The sequence below is a fragment of the Papaver somniferum genome, chromosome 10, assembly GCF_003573695.1.
Source record: "Papaver somniferum cultivar HN1 chromosome 10, ASM357369v1, whole genome shotgun sequence".
In the NCBI taxonomy this organism is placed as follows: domain Eukaryota; kingdom Viridiplantae; phylum Streptophyta; class Magnoliopsida; order Ranunculales; family Papaveraceae; genus Papaver; species Papaver somniferum.
In genome coordinates, this window is record NC_039367.1 from 128,096,614 (window position 1) to 128,118,824 (window position 22,211).

Sequence of the window (22,211 nt, forward strand, 5' to 3'; positions counted from 1 at the left end):
TCTCTGATGAGCGGCAATTTTATTGCACCATCTTGAACCTAGACTTCCAGTAACTCGATCACTCCTTCATGAGAAGAGAGAAGTTTGAGTCCCCATTTGATCATTTCCCCGTTCGTTGATGCCGGGTCAAGGATTGTGCAAGATTGGTTATCCTTTCTTTGCAGGAGCTTGGGATGTTGGAGAAGCGTTCTTATGTGGCTGCACTTCGGCTTTTCTCTTGCTCCCTTCAAAAACATGGAAGGTTGGAGATTGTACTTCTTGTTTACTAGGCGTCGGCTGCTTCGAGGTTCCTCGACCTTGCACACTATGTTCTTTCCAGTAAAGCAGGTGCAGTAGTCACTGATCGTCTGGCTGCTTCATGAAGCTCTGAGAAAGTCTGGAACCAGAGATTTTCTATCAAGTAGATCGGGATCATTCCGTTGATGCACAAGTCCACCAGTTTTTGTTCGGTGACATTAGGGTCGTGATAATCCAAAGCTTGGGTTCTGAACCTCTTCACATATTCATTCGGATGTTCAGTACTCTTTGAGCCATCCTTCCTAAGTCATAAAGAGTAATCTGCTCAGAGACGAAGAAGTATTTCCTGTAAAAGGCGTTAACCATTGCTCCCCAGTTAGCGATGCTCCCAGGTGCAATGTTGTTGTATCAGGTATATGCTCGGCCCGTCAGAGATTTTGAGAATTCTTTCAGACGGACAACATAGTTGTGTTCGTGCTCTCCTAGTGCCTCCAGGAATCGAGAAACGTGTTCCGAGCGTTTCCAGTTCCGTTGTACAGTGTGAATGTTGGAGAAGTGTAGCCTTTTGGGAGAGGGATTATTTGTGTAGCAGCAGGATATGACGGTTGTTGACTATGGATAGATGGTGCCTTGTCTTTTCCTCGAGCTTCTATGAAGAGCTCCAGATCTTCATGAGTGATAAAACCTGCGGACTCCTTCTCTGGTGGATTTTCTGCAGCTTTGCAGGCTTCATCATCATCCACCACATGGATTGGTGAAATTTCAGGATCTGTTTCTTAGGCTTTTCCTTTCTCCTACCCTTCCTTAGTTTTCTCTGAGATTTTGTCGGTGAGAGTTTTAAGATAATTGCATAGTTCTTTCTGAGTATTGGCCATATCAGTTTGATTTTTGGCGAGAACTTCTTGAACCTTCATGAGATCAGCTATGGTGGGCGGATTTTCTCTGAGTTCTCTGGGATGCCTGCCAAAGAGAGGATTGGATCCAATGTTGGTTTGAGGAGGAGGAGTGGTATTACCAGTGTCGTTGTTGGGAGCAGGAGCAGTTTCTGGAGTACCACCAGTGTTGCTAGTGCTAGCATCGTTTGTGTTTTTAACTAACCCAGCCTAAGACCAGCCATTTTGTGAAAGTTGAGATTGCAACCGAGAGATTAATCTCCCACTGTGGTCGCCAATCTGTATATGGAGAAAAACGATTTTCTGGTTTTTTAGGGAATTGAAGAGACAGACGTGTTGTCGAGACTCCTCAACTGAGCAAACTGCTCAACCTCACACAGATGCACTGCAAAGGGAGTGCTTAGATTCGAGAGGTAAATCTGTAGGACTCCGGCTTAAACCAAGTCAATGGACGTTCCAGAGTCAATTCGGTCATAAAGAGGGAGATGGATTGATCTGTAGGAGGGAAACTGAGAATTCCGTGGGATCAATGATGATCAAAGATTGTGGATGTGTTGAAGGTTTCTGCAAGTTTTCTGTGCACTGTTGAGTTCAAAGTAAGTTCTGGTTGATTTATGGAATTTCTGAGAGTGATGACTCGAAAAATTGTCTTATTTCAATCATGGATCCAGAGACTTATTTATATTGTCAGAATAAACACATTGATCCCTGCAAGTGTGACGGTTTCTTGAATGAAAGAGTGGGAAAGTGGGAAATCATGGTGAAACCAGTTCCAGGTCCTGCGGAGACTTGGTTAACCGTCCACCCACTACTTTGCTAACTCCTTCAACCGTTTTCACGACTTACTCACATTTCTCATCGTGGATGAATCCGCATGTCGTAGGCCTCCAGACCAAAACCCAGATCGATATCCCCCCATGTGACGTGATTGATGTCTCACGAACGTGGAGTCTGCAAAGCAGACGTGTATTTGATTAGTCAATTGTTGACTTGATTAGACAATGAGTCTAAGTTTTGTTGAATTGAGCATGAGTGACGAATGCTCAGTGATTTATGGATTAAACATACATGCAGTTCTTATGTTGATATTGCTCGTCTAAGCAAATACTGTAATTCGAGCAACTGAGCAAGTATTGCTCGATTCGACGAATTACTGAATATTGATAGTTGGATCAATATTCGAGCAACTGAGCAAGTATTGCTCAATTCGACGGATTATTTATCGCTAACGTGACCCAATAAAATATTAATTAAAATATTGGTAGACTACCAAACATTATACGATTAATTCAAATGTTAATTGCTGAATCAACATAAATTTATTAGTGTTTGAACTCGCTCAGAATGGTGATTTGTGGAGCGTTTATTCGAAACCCTAATTTTTGATCAATTGTTCGTCAATTGATGAATTGCTGAAAATAGGTCATGAGTGAGGGAGGGACCGACTACATGGAATGATGGACGTCCATGTGGTTCCCAAGTGCTCGAGTGAGCGTGCAACAGGGTCCTTAGTTGACCAGTTGGTGAAAGAATGATGATTAAATGTCGGTTTCATCATTTATTGAAGTAGTGCTCGATTCAACATTAGGTGATAAAACCTAATTATGGAAAAGTGAGGGCCCGACCAAGAGGACATGAAACCGGCCCTTGGTGGTCGTGGGACCAATGGATGGCCGTTTGAGCAAATTCCAAATTGGTTGGAAAGAGTTTGGACTCAATATTAGCAATTGAGCAAATTAGGTCAAAATCATAAGAATGTGTGGGACCGGCTCTTTGCAAGCCTTAGGGCCGGCCTTGGTCGATCAAGGAAGCATGCTCGTGTCACCATAATGCCCGTGTCTCAGTCTTGAGAGTTTTGACATATTCTGATGTGCGTTCGAGCAATATTTTGGATTTTCAGAATAGTTTGATCTTTGACTGAAATTCTCGATTTTGCTCGAATGAACAAGTAGAATTTTGCTCGTTCGATCAATATTAAAATAATAATATTTTAATATTTTTCGTGAATAGCCTAGTCGATCATGTGACCATTTGACTTTTTGGCATTTTCATGGTTTGAGCAATATTTGAGAAAATATGAAGAAATCAGGGTTTTTTGCTCAAACGGAGGAGTTTCATGAAACGAGGAAAATAATATTTTTGAAAATAAGGGATTGCAGGGTGTGGGACCGGCCACGGCTAGGGCATGGCCGGCCGTCCAAGTAGCCCGGTCCCACGACACCTTTCCGTATTTTTTATTATTTTTCATGAAACCGTGAAAATATGGAGAAACCATGAGTTTTGCTCAAACTAGGAAAGTTGACTGAATCAAGGAGTTTTCATGAGTTTATGAAGATAACAAAATAGGGAGAAATAACGGAAGAGGCATGGGAACGGCCACGGCTAGGGCATGGCCGGCCGGCCGGTGGCCTGGTCCCTGGGCGCTTCTTTATATTTTTATATTATTATTTTCTCTATCCTATTATGTGTCGAATTCCTTGTTTGTCCATACTTTTGAATGCTCGTGCGTGCATTAGGGTGCTCGTTCGTGCATCATTGTCGATTACACTTGCACCATTTTCTTGGGGCTTACTCAGTGATGGTCCAGATGCCCGGTAATTGAGTATTTATTACTGATTTATGAAATTCAGTGGAGAATGGTTCATGAAACTGAGTAATAAAGGTGAGTAGTTATTTATTATCAATCCATAGGATCAACCGTGGATTCGACCATGGATTCGTAATAATAAAATGAGTATTACCATTCTATGGGATTGTGGATTCGACCATAGAATCAGAGTAATAAAATGAGTGGTTACATTACCATCCCATGGGATCGGGGATTCGACCATAGAATCGGAGTAATAAATTATGTATTACCATTCCATGAGATCAGCTGTGGATCCGATCATGAAATAAGAATAATGAGATAAAATAATTATATATTACCATTCCATAGGATCGTCCTTGGATTCGACCATGGAATCGGAGTAATGAGATAAAATAGATCATCTTCTAGGAATTCAGTGGTGAATGTCACGGTAGAATTAATCTATTGTAGAAGGGATATTAGCCAGTTAAAGCGTCATACCCATTCTGAAAGGTGCATAGTCAGGGAACAACAAGTGTTACCGACGTCCTGAAGGTGTTTATCCCTCTCAAGAATTATGTATGGAGAGTCGCCTGAATCTATACACGGTCTCTCTACATAGTCAGGGAACAGTGAGTGTCACCGACGTCCTGAAGGCGTTTTTGCCTCTCAACAAAAAATTATGTAGGAGGACCGCCCAATCGTTCTTCTATGTAGAGGTGGGTATCTCTATGTAGTCAGGGAACATCGAGTGTCACCGACGTCCTGAAGGCATTTAAGTTCTCAATCATACGGAGAACCCCCCAATTATGTTATTCTACATAGAGGTCATGATGAAATGAGCAGCATTGAACGCTCCGGGGAGGCCTTTCGAGTGACATATGCATCATGGCTCGTAATACATGAACCGTCACATGCGTTCCTGAAGCCGTGTCAGAAACATGCAGTATCATGATTTTATGATTTTGACCTTTATTGAAAATCCGCCATCAACAATCCTGAAAATATTCGGTTTTGGAAATTCCTTGGTGTCCAAACTTCCTTGGTCTATAAATACCCAAGTTTGCATTTCAAGCAAACGTTCCTAAGATCCAGCAAAACTACCTTGTTAAGTTGTTACTGGTGAAGCCGTCTATTCGGAGAGGAAAGTACCCTAATTAGGCAAAATCTCTTACGACTTCTCGTTTAAAGACTTATGTGGGATCAAGAAGCTCTACGTGTACCGTTGGTCGGAAACTAGATAATTGCAGTATTATTAGTTTTCGATTTGATTTAATTGACTAACGGTTGTTGAACTTTGATTGCACCTAGTTTTTTTATTCTTGAGAATCTTCTCTTCTGATATAAGATTCACTCAAACTAGATCGAAGTGTCGACGGGATCTTTAGAACTGTTTGTAGACCTAAAGACGTCTTGTGATAATCCATTGTTAACAGACTCCGTTATGTGCGTGATTGATCTCAAGAGATTCAAATTATGGTGTGCAGGTGTTTATTGAAGATTAAAGAAGATTTGAAGACAAAGAAGATTTCTTATTGGTTTCATAATTTTTGGTGTGCACAAAACTTGATCGGCTGGGATCCAACTATAATCGGTTTATCCTTGATAGATTTGATTGATTAGTTGCGTAGATCGGCATCACTATATAGCATCTTGGTAGATTCTATTTTTGATTGCAAAATCTAAACTCTTCTACTTTGGTAGTTGTTGGATAGATAGATCTAAACCTGACAAAGGAGTTTATTGGATTAAACAAAAGAGCCTTTGTCTAACTCATATCACTGAGATTGAATAGATTTGTTACCGAACAGATTTGTTGTTCCTTTACTATTTGGAATACGAACCGAAGGAATTGTTCTAGTGCGTGCACTTATTGAATGTCGGAAGCGCAGGGATACTGAAGAAACTAGGTGAACTATAGGTTTAATTGCTTGGTCTCAACTATACGAAGTTGGTTTGATTTTTTATAGCGGCATAGTTCTGAGATTATTCAATTCTGGACTAGGTCCCGGGGTTTTTCTGCATTTGCGGTTTCCTCGTTAACAAAATCTTGTTGTGTCAATTACTTTTGTTTTCCGCAATTATAATTGTTGTTATTATAATTTAAAGTAAATTACACATACTTTAACTATGTATTACTTGATAGTGATCCTATAGAGTTTGGTTAATTCCGAACCTATTATCAAGTAATCACACTTTGATTATTGCATTATCTCGATCTCGTATCCATAGACGATCACACAAAGTGTGAATACCGATTCGTTGTATTGTCTCGAATCAGTCCATAGACAATCACTTTCGGTAAGAGGACTTATAGGTGGAAAAGTTTAAGATTGTGGTATATTTGGGTACCCTCGTCTTTTCAACAATAGTTAACCCAAGTTAGCCATATGAAAACTTACATATCAACCTTGTTCATCTTAATCACAACTAGTTCAAATGACTCAAATGAAACTAGTTATAGAGTTGTTCAATTGTTTATATTCGGATTGGAGTATACAAGACACAATTGAAGCAAAAGCGATTTTGATTAACTCGAATCAATTCATGAACATTATAACCACGGTTTGCAAATATTGCATTCCTTATTATATAAATGTATTGGTTCACGATTAAACCGATTTTAGAACTTAACCCACTCAGGTATGCAAACGAGTACGCATACCTAGAGTTTCGGACTTGGTATGTCCGCCAGTATGCGAACAGGTACGCATACTGTCGTTCACGATTGAACACAGTTGAATATATAAACGGGTACGCATACTAAATTCCCGGACTTGAACTGTTACGCTAGTACGCATACGGGCATGCATGCTAAGTTCTCAGAATTCAACTGTTAAACCAGTACGCATACGAGTATGCATACTATGGTTCACGGACTTGGAATAACTTGTAACAGTTAGCATACAAGTACGCATACTGTGTTATATCCAATCAGTGGTTAATTGTTCTAAACTCCATTTTAATCATTGAAACATTCTTAGAAGACGGGAATAGCTGTCTCACACGAACTATTAGCTTCAAAGCAATTTTCAAGTGATCAATAGATCAATACGAAACATTCTGAGTCTACATCAAATGACTGTCTCACACAAATCATGTAAGATGTTACCAGGTGATAATCACATGATCATCTTTTGACTTTCGTCAAGAATAAAGATGAACTTGGTTAAAGCGAAAGCTTACCAACACATATTTTGAGAAATATGTAAGCGAGTTAAACTCAGCTCGAAATATGAAATGTGTATAATCGAAGTCTATATAGCTATACGACTTTTGTCTCAAATAGGAGATAGAGTAGATAGACTTTTGAGTGATAGATGAGTTCAAGTCTCCACATACCTTTTGTTGATGAAGTTCCACAAGCTCCCCTTAGTAGTTCTTCGTCTTCAATCGATGAACGTCGTGAAGTCTAAAGCTCAACTACACATTCTATCCTAATCCGAGACATAGCTATAAGTAGACTATAAATCAAGAATTATATTTTTGGCAACTAAACTTGACAAACAAGCTTGAGAAAGCAACGCTAGCGAGTTCGACCGAGAAGTGCTCTAATAGCTTGCCCAGGAGGGAGTCGGAGACCGTCAATGCTTGATGGGGAAAAAATATGAAACAAGGTAACTAAAAACGTGGGGGTACTACACCACACCCAACTTTTTCGTTCGGCAATCTGTATGTACTAAACCTTAAAAATATTCCGAGAGTAAAAAATTAATCAAAGAATAATACTAAAGATTTTATCTATTTATCTTTTAACAACCACAAACTTAAACAAATATAGAAATTGAATTTGTAAGTCTGATTATATGAAGAGAAGCTTGGAAAGTACCAAAGACCAATATCCAAGATCAATCAAGTCTTATCCAAAAAACAAGGTTGGATTTAACAACTATAATTGATTAACCTACAACATGTATTATTTCAATTATATAAAGAAAATATAATGCGGAAAAGAAATAACACAGACACCGGAAATTTTGTTAAAGAGGAAATGGAAAATGCAGAGAAACCCCGAGACCTAGTCCAGAAGATACACACACTGATTATATGTTGTTACACCGATTTCCTACTACCTATTCAGACTAGATGTAATACCTACTTCAGTTGTATTCAAGCATTTGTAGAACTCCTAGCATAATACCGATTCTCTTTAGGAATTATTCTCGTAAATCTTCTAGCAGAACACAAATTCACTTTAGAAGTTATTCTCGAAAATCTTCTGGCAGAACACAGTTCTCTTCAGAAGCACTCTCAAAAATCTTATAGCAGAATGTTAGTTCTCTTTAGAAGAAGCAACAACACCGTTGATACTTTTTGATCTTTTGCTTTCACAAAACACCTGTTTGATTTCTCTTTAGATGTAAATCAAGGTTTTGGAATATTGTGTTTGTTTCGAACAACCCAGATAAAAGTAGAGATACCGAAACAAACTTGTAGATTAGGATTTTAACTTACAATCAGTATGCATACACACAAGGAGTCCATGAACCTGATTTTCGTAAGTGAACTTGGGCGATTCCAAAGATCAATTTCCAAGTTAACAAAACCCTAATAATTCTACAACAAGAACAACTAGAATAAATCTAGATATATCTTGTTTAAAACTTTTTAAGGATTTTTACGAGATACCTTAATCGAAGTTTTCTTTCTAGTTCCGATTTCGACTAACAAGTGTTGGTATACGATCGAGAACTGAAATCTATCAAAACCTAAGGTTTATAATCAACAACTCTTGAATGGTCTTATATCAGAAGAGAAGACCTTAGAATAGACAAAAGGTGAAGAACCTAGATTACAAGTTGCGTACCTATCATGAAGATTATTATTAACTCGGCTTTGTGATCCCCAAAGCAAAGACTTTTATCTCACTATTGTTCTTGAAGAACAAAAGACATGGAAAACAACCTTATGAAACTTACACCAATTTTCCAAAGGGGATAAAAAAAAGTGTATCATTCACGAACCTTTTATTTATAGTGAACAAGGTAGCTTGATTCCTAAGCAAGTATTTTCCTTTTTCAAGACTCTCCTAATTTTGGGAGTCTTTCCTAAGTTACAAGTCTTGCCTAAATAATTAAATAAATAATTACTTTAGCATATATTACATTTATGTGAATAAATCACAATTTATCTTAGAAAGGAATTCTAAAATATCACAAACACTTTAATATGATAATCAAATATGTTTGGAGTAATAACCATCTTGCCAAGATAAGGAAACATCAAAAACTTGACTAGAAAGCCTTTAGTCACGTATTTGCGCTCAAATCCGTGAACCGTTACAGACAGTTTGTGGATTGTTTCCTACTAACGAACTGCAACAGTAACAATAACACTTATAACTGTTGCTTTAATAAATCACTCATAACTTCATCGTTATAACTCGGAATTGAGTGATTCTTGGATAGTTGAATTCGTAAGCTCATTCACTATAACATGAGAACCTTTATAGGGATAAAGGTTATTGTAACAAAAGTCGTGGATCAAATAACCTCGAGTATATATACATAAATGTACATTTACCTTCATAGGAATTGTTCCGTAGAGTGAGCATTTGTTTCGATAGATTAGAAAGGTAGAATTTAACAAGAATCCAAATGAAATAAATTACCACATACCTTTGTTGATGAAGTCCTCGTTGATGTCTTCTTGTAGTCTTCAATATTCATCCTTCAAGGATAGCTCTTCTTAGACCTAATCTAGTCTGAAACTAACTTTAGTATACTAAATCAAGATTGCGTTTTGGCAACTAAATTTGAAAACTATCTTGACATACCAACACTAGTGGGTTCAACCGAGCAATGCTCTAACAGTAACAAATATTTGTTTTGTGATCCTAATTATACGGACAAGAAAGGGTCATGGTGTAAGGAGCATTAATAACTCAGCAAAGAGACAATTGTGGACTTTATAATATTCGGTAACATCTTGTAATTCTTAGTTTTAGATTCACCACCCTGGGGACTTGGTTAAATCTCCATGAAGTCTACATCAATTCGAGGCCTCACTACACGTCTGTCCTACAACAAAATTAACGAAGTGATTAAAGAAACAATTGTCATACTTTTACAAAAACGACGAGATAAATACTTACTTGTGAACACCCAGGAAGTATTTTCCGTTTATCATTAGGGATTTGCTTCAATATTGGACGACCAGAAGTCATTTTAGTGGCAGGAGGTTCTTGTGTTGAAGGTTGAACAACCATTATAAAATCATGGAAACGCCCGAGTCGCTCGTTCCAGAAGTCTACATAACCCGGAGTTACATATGTGACTCGGTCAGAACAGGGAAACAAATATTTACCTCCATCCACGTATGTGCAATCTAAACAAGCACTAAGTTGTTCGACCAATGGTTTACTCCTTCGAACATTCGGAACACACTGATCAAGACCCATCTGTCGTGCTTCTCTGTCAATATTGTATTCTTCCACAAGAAAGTTTCCTCCCATTACGGATATTAGCTAGATGGCCCAGAGTACAACTCAGCATAAAAGATCTTTCACCATCACTGAGGTTCGAACCAGATTTCAGGTTGGTGTTTTCTCCAGTATTAAAAGTGATCAACTGAGAAACAAGAGGAGGGACGGATACCCATGGGAGAAAATTAAATTTAGATTCGTTGTCCAATAAATTGATGAGACGTGCCTTGGATCGAGGTTGTTGTATACCAACGCATGATTCTGGCATTATGCTTTTCAGAAAAAGCACGACGCACATTAACATTCGGTCCTTGCCAGACACTACGAGGGATGGATGCATAATTATTAAAACGCTCCCACAATAACGCATGGAGAAACATTGAATTAACATAAGATTACAATTTTCAGGAAGCCATTAGAAATGCAGGAGTCCACAACCAAGGAGTCTAAATTGGCGAATAATGAGCCCAAGAACAGACTACCAATAGGAAGCCTCTCACCCTTGGCCATCCTGATGGCAAAAGGAATCACAAATGGTTTCAAAAAATGTCCACTGTCTTCAAGTACATCTCTGGACAACCACAAAGATAAGAAAGCAAGAAATGGTTAATGTACCATCGACAAACCTGTCAGGAACCCTATCTCTTGGCCACCAATATCTCAACCACTGGGGGTTTTATTAAATTCATGCATCTTGACAGTCAAAGTTTCGGACATTACCATCTCTTCTGCTGATAGCTTTCCGGGAAGATTACTAGTAACAGGAAGATGTAACAAGACTGCCACGTCCTCCAAAGTAACGGTGAATTCTCCCCATCTGGATACAAAAGTGTGAGTAGGGACGCACTAGCGAGCGATCAAGGCTGCTAGACCTAGTACGTCATGATAAACAAATAAGTCTCCAACTCCTCTAATGGCCTCGGTTACTTGTGCACGGTTCAACATAGCTCGAACGTGATCGTGACCTAGCATGTGTCTTGCCCATCCAGAAAATTTTGCTAAAGATATTCGGGAAAGCTTAAATTCTATAAGTGAAGCAGAATAATGCCCGCCTTGCAGACATAATCGAATTATCGCTTGAGGAGTCACCAACTTTTTCTGAGTAATGTCTCTGGGATTCACAAGAAGACGAAATGAAGAACCTGGGAGACGTTTTTCGGGTCTGTATTGGATTACGAAGAAATCATCATCCATTTTTGGAGTGTTCTTAATTTCAGAGGCTTCTTATTCTTCTTCTCCATCAATGGAAGTGTCATCATGTTCCGTGCTGGAACCCTGATATCTCTGTAAATTAGTTGTGACATACATACAACACTTTTGCTTCAGCATATCATTCATACAAGATGCAAATTTCAGCAAAACAACGGAATTACGCAATAATGGAATAATAAGGATGCTCGCATTGGCGTCTACAAAAAATGGTAACAATCCAACTTTACATGTTTACAATTTCACTAACAATAGTGATTATAACGCGAAAACTTCGAGAGCTTGAACGTTTCTTCAAACCTGCAAAGACAATCAAAATTCATTATTCAAAAATCAAAACTTTCTTTTTATAAAACCGTGAATGACTCACGTAATTTTCTACTGTGTGATCATCCACTAATTTTTTAAAAATCGTGAACAATTCACATAATTTTTCAGCGTGTGAACATCCACGGGTTTTCTACTGTGTGAGCATCCACTATCAAATTGTGAAAATTCACATAAAGATATTATTTCATCGCAAATAATTGAACGGTTGTTCAAAAATCAAAATTTGATTTTACGCAAAAAAAAAACCCGTGAAACTCACGTAAATTTCAAAAAAAAAATCGTGAATAACTCGCGTATTTTAAAAAAAAAAAAAAAAAGACGTGAATAACTCACGTTAATGAAAAAAAAGAGAGGCTTTTTCTCGCTCGGGCGAGCATCCACCTTTGAAACGAGAGTTTATTCTATTTTTGTGAAAGTCCGCATATTCAAAATAAAATTTTGTTTTCATTAAAGCTCATAGACAAAATTTTCTTCGCCACAATTATATCACGACTATTCAAAAAATATATATATCTCTCTCTTATATTAAGTATTATTGTTCGTTTCATTAACTAATGGACGGACGGGCGTTCGTTTCCAAAGCAAACTTTTGTGAAAACTCACGCATACATATATACATATATGGAATTGTGTTTTTTATGAACGACTCACGAACAGTTAAAAAAAAAGAAAAAAGAAAACTTACCTTCGAAGTAGTCGGAATTCGGCCGGAACAGTACCGGCGATGGTCGGCGGCGATTGGAGCTCCAGCAGTGCCTTCCTTTCCTTGTTGCTCTAGCAAGAGAGGATGAAGAAGATAGGTCCCTGGTCAGTCAAAGAGGAGCAAAAAAACAAGAAGAAAGGGTTTCTTCTCTTTAATAATAATTTTTATTTCCAAAACCTAATTAAAAAGGATTCCCTTTTGGGCCCGAGCCCGTAAATGCTAAACCGACCAAAATTGGGAGTCCGACCACCCAAATTAGCAGTGCATCATCTCTCCGCACTCACTGGACGACGTTCTATCATACTACCGGAGTTCCTATCCGCGCGACATTGAGCAAATCAAGGATTCTGGTAATGTCTCTTACGATTGAGTTCATTTGCTTATTTCATTTGTAATCAGGAAAATCACCATCCAATGCTTATTATGGAACATGACTGTCTCTCATTAAGCATGGGACTTAATATTGATGGTGGATTTTCGATAAAGGCTAAAATCGTAAAATCATAATTTTGCATATTTCTGACACGGCTTCAGACACGTATGTTAAATTCATAAATTAGGATTCAGACTTGAAAGCTCATGTCATAATCTCTGACTGAGCATACATCCTCTCAGAGCAGGCATGAATACGTGATTCATAAAGCCTCTCAACTGAGCTTTCGACACTTCGAATATTTCATCAACACTTCTATATAGAATCGAAATGATTGGAAGGCTCGTAGACATATTGCATGCTAGCATAGAGCGTTAACGTCTTCAGGATGTCGCAGTGTTCCCTGACTATATATAATCTCAATGATTGGAAGGCTCCTAGACATATTGCATGCTAGTATAGAGCGTTAACGTCTTCAGGATGTCGCAATGTTCTTTCCTGACTATACAGAACTAACATTCAGAACGAGTATGATGCCTCTACCATCTCATACCTAGATTTTCGACTAAACGCTCCTAGACATATTGCATGCTAGTTATAGCAATTAATAGATTAATTCTAGCGCAACATTCACCAATTGAATTCCTAGAAAATAATCTATTTTATCTCATTACTCCATTTCATGGATTATTCTCAGAGGAATTCTATGAATTAGTAATAGATGTTCAATGTACTCATTACTCCGTTTTATGGCTTATTCTCAACTGGATTCCATGAATTATTAATAGATATTCACTTTTTGGGAATTTGAGCCAGCACCGAGTAAGCCCCGTGAAAATAGTGCGAGTGTACTTAACAATAATGCACGAACGAGCACCAAATATGCATAAGTGAGCACCCAAATGCATAAACGAGCATTCAAAAATATGGACGAACGAGGAAACCTATGCAAAATAGAGAAGGAAAATAATATAAAATAAAATAAAAAAGAGGCGCACGGGACCGGGCCCACTGGCCGGCCGGTCATGCCGCCATGGCCGGTCCCGCCTCTCATTTTTATTTATTTTTTGCCTATTTTATTATTTTCCTTGTCTCATGAAAACTCCTTGTTTGAGCAAAACTCCTAGTTTCTCCATATTTCCTCAATGATGAAAATAATAATATAAAATAGGGAAGAGCACGGAACCGGGGACGCAGGCCGTCTGGCCATGCCTTGTCCGTTGCCGGTTCCACACCTCACTAATTCCTTATTTTTATTATTATTACGTTTCTCTCATCTCATGAAACTCCCCCGTTTGAGCAAAAACCTGGTTTTTCCATATTTCTCAATATTGCTCAAACTACCAAAATCCAAATGGTCACACGACCAGGCTCCTCACGGAAAATATTAAATTATCATTTTAATATTCTCAAAATATTGGTTGCGCGAGGAAAGTTCTACATGCTCATTCAAGCAAAATCGAGAATTTCAGTCAAGATCAAACTCTACTGAAAATCCAAAATATTTCTCGAACGCACACCAGAAAATATCAAAATTCTCAGAATTGGGTCACAAACGATATGGAGACACGGGCATGTCACCTTGACCGACCAAGGTCGGACCTTTGGCTTGGAGAAGCCGGTCCCCCACTCTATTATTATTTTGACCTAATTAATCTTTCGTAATTCATATTGGGCTCAAACTCTTTCCAAACAACTTGGAATTTGATTAATCGACCATCAGTTGGTTCCACGACCACCAAGGGCCGGTCTCATACCGCTTGGTCGGTCCCTCTCTCCGTAATTAGGTTTTACCACCTAATTCTCAGACGACCACATTTAATCATCCTTTCATCAACTGGTCTACAAAGGACTTTGGTGCATGCTCATTCGAGCATCTTGGCGCTACATGGTCGACCCATCATCCCATGTAGCCGGTCCCTCTCTCACTCATTGATTTTTTTTTACTAAATCATCAATTGATCAACAATCGATCAAAATTAGGTTTCAAACCAAATGCTTTGCAAATCATAATCCTGAGAAATTTCAAATACTAATAATTTTATGTTGATCCAACAATCAACATCCTAGTTAATTATATAATATTCGGTCCAGCTACCAGAATTTTGAATTAGTATTTTATTTGGTCCCGCTGCCAATAATTGATGAATCGAGCAAATATTGCTCGTGTGAGCAATATTTGCTTAAACTAGCAATATTTATTTTGTTCATCTATCAACACTAAATTGCTTAAACTAGCAATATTTATTTTTCTCATCTATCAACACTAAATTGGTTAAGTTACCAAAATACACGATCAACTGGGTTCAAAACTCATTGATTCAACTATCAATTGCTCGACTTCCTCATGTTGATTCAACTATCAACATTCGAGAATTCTATTGATACAACAATCAATATTCTAATTCATATTTAATGTTTGGTCCTTCTACCAACATTTTTGCTCGACTGAGCAACATGGTTCGAACGGACGACCATCCAATATTTCTGATTCTTCACTCGATTATTCATGATATATTAGATCAGAAATGAGCATTCTGTATAATTCAACAATATCTTTGATTTCATGTCGAATACTCGACATATCAATATAATTCCTTGATCAAGCAATCTCATCGGACAATCCAAGTTATCAGAATATTATTATTACCTCGACTGGTAGAATAATATATCACAATTTATCAAGACTCAACTCAACGTCTTTCCATTATTCTGTCTAAGCATACACCTTATTCTCAATCCCTAAGTCTCAAAGCATACCACATTCGTTCATTATGGTCGACTCATTAAGGCTAAGGCTCATCGTCTAGTCAAGTCAACAACTGACTGATTAAATACACGTCTACCTTACAGACTCCACATTCATGAGACATCAATCACGTCACATGGGAGGATATTCACTAGGGTTATGGTCTGGCGGCCTACGGTACGTGTGTCGTGCAAGCAGTTGAGGGAGTTAGCAAAGTAGTGGATGGACAATCAACCAAGTCTTTGCAAGACATGGAACTTGTTTAACCACGATTTCCCCCTTTCCCACTCTTTCACTCCAGCAACCGTCACACTTACTGGGATCAATGTGTCTACTATTCTTGCAATATAAATAATTCTATGCATCCACGATTGAGCAACCAATAATTCTCATCTGAACAAAATCTCCCAACAGAGCAGAATTCAATCAATCAATCAGAACTTACTCGAACTCAACAGTTCACTTGTGATCGCTGTCGTATGCGTCAAAAATAATTTCACTTTCTCACTCTACTAATATAAATGAAGTACGTGGTAAGAGAGAATTCGTTCCCACAGAGAGGCAATTGTTGTTATAAAATTCCAGTTTCTAAAGTAACCAAGGGGGATTTTTGTTTTAGAAAAGCAATAAAAGTAATTGAAAGCAATAAAATAATTTGAATAATCAATAAGGAGAAGATATTGGTCACGGGATAATATCATTCACAAAAATGTATTTTCATCAATGACTAGAATTGAAAATTTAATCTCTTATTTGCTAAAAGTCCTAGGATACCTTGATCGCAAGTATATCCCACTAATTCCCTGATTTCATCACAACCACATTAAAAGATGTATATGTGCATTCTTCCTAGAAAGCAACCTAAAGTGTAAAAGCACAATTAAGTTTAACTCCATAAAAGCACTAAGTTATATGGAATAAGACTAATCAATGCAAACGAACGTGCAAAATCACTAATCTGTTTTAACAAAGGTTATGATTCACTTGTGACTAGTAGGATATATCACTACAAGCACTACCCACAATTATGCTTCTTAGAATCAGAGATAAACAACTTTTTCATATTGAAAACCCTAATAACTCAACCAAACAAACAATCAAATCATATGATAATATAAACCATGAATCATAAACAACAAATTATTGAGACAAAACTAATGCATTGAATCAAATATCATGTTGAGAAATCAACTTTATCCCGTAACCAATTATTATGTGTTTAGATACTCATAGCTTTTGAGTTCATCATAATCATAATCAATAATAAAATGAAGAAGATGAAAAACAAATGAAAGCAAACCCTAGTCGCCGCTCTCCAAAGCTCCAACTAGAAAATACGTGATAACCAAAGTTGTAGAAAACTTTCCTTTTTGTAGTTTTTCTCCAACTTCTAAGATTAGGTCCAATCTCCAAAGTCCAATAACAAGATGTCCACCAAGCCCATATGTGAGGAGTGTCCACCAAGTTAAAATATGTCCCAAAAGAGATTGTCGGTAAACTGGTAAAGTGGTCTGAACTTGATCAGAGAAAGTATCTCAGGTGACCGGCAAAGTCCAACCGGTCAACGAGTCAGCTCGATCAGGTCAACCGAGTCAATTGACTAACTCAGTAAGATCATGAGTCAGACAGACGAGTTAGACAGCTAGGAAGACTCAGCTGAGCTGAGTCGCCTTGGCCTGAGCCATTGCACTGGCTTGATATTGTTGCACAATCATTGTACTTCAGCAGTGCTCTCCAGCCATGATGGTTGTGCCTTCCCCACACATCAATTATGTAACCTCTAGCATTCGATACTCACATTGCAACAAAACTCCATTAACTCATCTTTGCAAACCACAAATTCCTTGGCTATAAACACCACCATGAGCACATTGAACCAATCCCTTTTGTAACTCATACCAAAATCATAACTTCATTCCTTCTTTGTAGCTTCAGTCATTGCACAAAGACACCTGTAACTCACTGTTGATTCTTCTTGGCTCTTTACAGCATCAGTTCTTCCCTGATCCAGCTGCAATGCTTTGAAATTCAACTTCCTCCAGCTATTACACTCCAGTTCAGACCATCAGTTGTAGTTCTCAACTGATCTTCACAAATCCACCTGACTGCAAACCAAATCTTCTCCCTAATAAACTCTGTAATGCTCATCCATCGGTTGCAACTTCACAATCTGTATCAACATCACTATAAGGTCAACCTATTGCCATTACCCAACCGCATCACCATTGCTGTTTATCACCCACAGCAGAACCACCACCAATACTTTATGTGACTTTAATATCACTTTCATCTGCATCTTTACCAACTACCAATATTTTTAATTAATGTTTTATTTGGTCCCGTGACTAATAATTGATGAATCAAGTAATATTTGCTTAAACTAACAATATTTATTTTGCTCATCTATCAACACTAAATTGCTTAAGTTAGCAAAATACATGATCAACTCGGTTCAAAACTCATTGATTCAACCATCAATTACTCTACCGAGCAATATTCCTCATGTTGATTCAACTATCAACATTCAAGAATTCTATTGATCCAGCAATCAATATTCTAATTTATATTTAATGTTTGGTCCTGCTACCAACATTTTTGCTTGACTGAGCAACATGGTTCGAACGGACGACCATCCAATATATTCGATTCTTCACTTGATCATTCATGAAATATTATATCAGAAATGAGCATTATGTATAATTCAACAATATCTTTGATTTCTTGTCGAATACTTGACATATCAATATAAGTCCTTGATCGAGCAATCTCATCGGACAATCCAAGTTACCATAATATTATTATTACCTCGACTGGTAAAATAATATATCACAATTTATCAAGACTCGACGTCTTTCCATTATTCTGTCTCAGCAGACACCTTATGCTCAATCCATAAATCTCAAAGCATACCATATTCGTTCATTATGCTCGACTCATTAAGGCTAAGACTCATCGTCTAGTTAAGTCAACAACTGACTAATCAAAAACATATCTTCCTTACAGAATCCACATTCATGAGACATCAATCACGTCACACGGGGGAATATTCACTAGAGTTTTGGTCTGGCGGCCTACGACACGTGTGTACACCCACGATGAGAAATATGAGTAAGTCGTGCAAGCAGTTAAGGGAGTTAGCAAAGTAGTGGATGGACAATCAACCAAGTCTCCACACGACATGGAACTGGTTTAACCACGATTTCCCACTTTCCCACTATTTCACTACAACAACCGTCACACTTACTGGGATCAATGTGTCTACTATTCTTGCAATATAAATAACTCTATGCATCCACGATTAAGCAACTAAGAATTCTCTTCTGAACAAAAGCTCCCAATAGAGCAGAATTCAATCAATCAATCAGAACTTACTCGAACTCAACAGTTCACTTGCAGAAATCTCCAACACATCCACAATCCTCGATCATCATTGATCTCACACACACTTCTCAGCTTCCCTCCTATAGATCGACCCTCATCCCTATTTGTGTCTGATTGACTCTAAAACGACCATTGTCTTGGTTTAGGCCGGAGTCCTACAAATTTATCTCTCGAACTCAAAGCGCTTCCGTGCAGTGCATCTGTTTGAAAAAGTTTTAAGAAATTTTCTCGGTTGAGGAGTCCCCGCCCGCACGGTTGTCTCTTCACTTTCCTAAAAAAACAACAAATCGTTTTCTCCCATCAACAACCAAAAATTGGTAAAATTCAGAACGTTTAAAATTAGAGGCTTCTCACTAGAGGTATATGAACGAGAATCATATATACTTTTTGAGCCTCAGTTTCCATGGCCTAGCTTCAAACACAATTCAACATGGCCATTTCTTATGATGGAGCGCTTCAACCCTTGCGACTAACTCAAGACTTGCAAAATGTTATCCCCCGGAGACTGGAAATTAATCTCGAAACAGAGATGCTGGAACACTTCCACAAGTCAAAGATTACAAGATGAAAAATCAGGTTTCGCCGCATCCATAGAAGGACTCACCCATTAAGACAAATCTAGGGTTTCTATCATGATCATGCAAGGTAGTTTTTTACCAAACCCGTTTACGATTTTCTGGAAACATTTATCGGGATTATACCAAAGAAAAATATGCATTCAAATCCTTCATCTTCTCAAGATTCACGCACGAGATAAACTAGGGTTTGTGTTAGGTGAAAACGAGCCTGCATCTTCTCTTATACTAAAACTGCCTCATACTTCAAACAGCTAAACAAACTGGGACAAACGGTAGAATATTTGGTGACGCACTCGATGAAAAATGTATGAATATGTCCCTACCACCACATGTTAAAAGGGCCCGACGTTCCGAAATACAATCTATGAGATATCATCTAAACACTTGAAGGAATTAATACTGAAAATCTCTGAATTCCCGAGTTCAACTTTACGTGAACTTATCACCTCAAAAACAAGCTCCAAATCCTAATTTTTATCTAGTAGATGAAAGGGAAGGTCTTTTCTGTTCGATATTTGGGGTCAATCACTGAAATCGGTCGTCAAACGAAGTTTCTACAGCCTCTGGAGTGAAGGTCGCGCAAGGGAGGAACTCCTATTACGAATTTAACTCAGGGTTTTCACCTACTCGCATACCCGACGGAGCAATCTAGGGTTTTCATCAAGTTCGAACTCATGAAGGTCCACTTCCTTTACCAGATGCATACAGAAAAGGTCCAGAGAGGGAAAATATAAACCGTGAATAAAATCATCCAGCAGAGGCCTTTAACGGAAATCTCTTGCTTCACGACACTTTGGCCTCTGCATCTCGAGACGCCTGCATGATCTTCATCTACCATACGCTCCTCCATATTAATAACCTCTCTAAAAAACGAGGATCTGAACTCAACTCACTCCAACGGACCTTGACAGAATTGAGTCATTCTTGCTAAAATCTCACGTTGAAGCGAAGATTTTCGCATGAGGTCATCAAGTTCCCAGATTTATAAGATTCTCAGAAGTAGTTTATTAGATTGATCAATATTTAGATTAAATTGATTATTTCGGTAATCAATATGCGAATCTAGAACTTGATTATTTCGGTAATCAATTGTTTAGATTGATCTAACCAGATAAAGGAGTTTACTAGATTAAACATAAGAACCTTTGTCAACGACTCATCAAATATCTTTTAGCAAGATTGATTAGAGTGGTTACCAAACAGATTCTTCCTTTGCTGTTTGGAATAAGATCCAAAGGACTTGCTATTCACGTGCGTGACTCTAGAAGTCGAAGGCGCAGAGATACTGAGGGAACTAAGTAGCTAGGGGTAGTCTGCTTGGTCTCAACTATACGAAGTTGGTATTAGATTTTGTATATCTTCTTAATTATGAGAGTATTCAAAACTAGACTAGGTCCTGGGGTTTTTCTGCATTTGCAGTTTCCTCATTAACAAAATCTTGTTGTGTCTTTTATTTTATTTTCCGCATTATAATTAAGTAAAATACACAAGTACGTTCATTCTGTAATACTTGATATTGATCATATAGAGTTTCGGTTATTTCTGAACCTATTATCAAGTACACACTTTGTTGTCGTATCGTCTCAATCTTGTATCCATAGTCAATCACACAAGTGACCTTGTTTTTGTATTATCTCAATCTCGTATCCATAGATGATCACACGAAGTGTGAACCGAATTGTTGTATTATCTCGACTAAGTCCATAGACGATCAGATTCGATAGAGGACTTATAGGTGGATAATTAAAATATTGTGGTGTATTTGGGCACCCTCGTCTTTTCACCCATAGCCACGATTTCTAGTATACGTCCCCGCGAGACACTGTTGGTCGTGATGCCGTGATTCCTAGCGCACATCCTCGACGAGATACTGCTGGTCACGTAGGTTCTGTAGAGCGTAAAAACGTCCTCGACAGACTTATAAACCAGAACAACCACAATTCCAACATGTCTTCGCAAGATGCAGCTGGTTGTGATGCCATGATTCCTAATATACATCCTCGACGAGATACTGCTGGTCATGTAGGATCTGTGGATACGTAAAAACGTCTCCTACGGGTTTATGAACCAGAGCGGATACATACATGTCTCCTATAAGCACGGCTCACCCTATTTGAGACAAATGACTGATTCCTAGTACATCATCGCGAGATACACTTTTCATGTCTACTCTAGGCTCTAACTCGACTTACTAAGGCTTCAGAATAATTCCTAGGACATCCCTGCGAGATACGCTGGTTATTCTGCCTATGGTCCCTTTCGACAGACTCCTAGAAAATTCTTTCAAGATACACTGGTCATGTCATCCCCACTATACGAACACAATTGACTCCTAGCACATCTCTGCAAGTTATGCTGGTCCTCGCAAAGACATTATTAGGCGTGCAAGATTTTTTTTATCTTCCGAACACGTCCCAGATAACTTCGGAAAGACTCAATCGCGTCAGCCAAATCTTAAACGGCCTTAGTCGCGTCAGCTAAGTCTCAGACGGCCTCAGTCGCGTCAGCCAAGTCTCAGATAACCTTAGTTGCGTTGGTTAAATCTTAGACTACCTCAGTCGCGTCATCCAAGCCTCAGATGGCCTTATCCGAACTGAGATATCTTGTATGAAGAGTCTTATACAGGCGTAAGACTCGGGCACAAGCCTCACCTAGGGCAAAATCCTATTTATCAGCGTCTCAAACACACTCACGGCGAGTAAATTGGCCTGAACTGTACATGTTCATCCAAAAACATGGATAAGATTCCTTGAGCTCCGCATGCT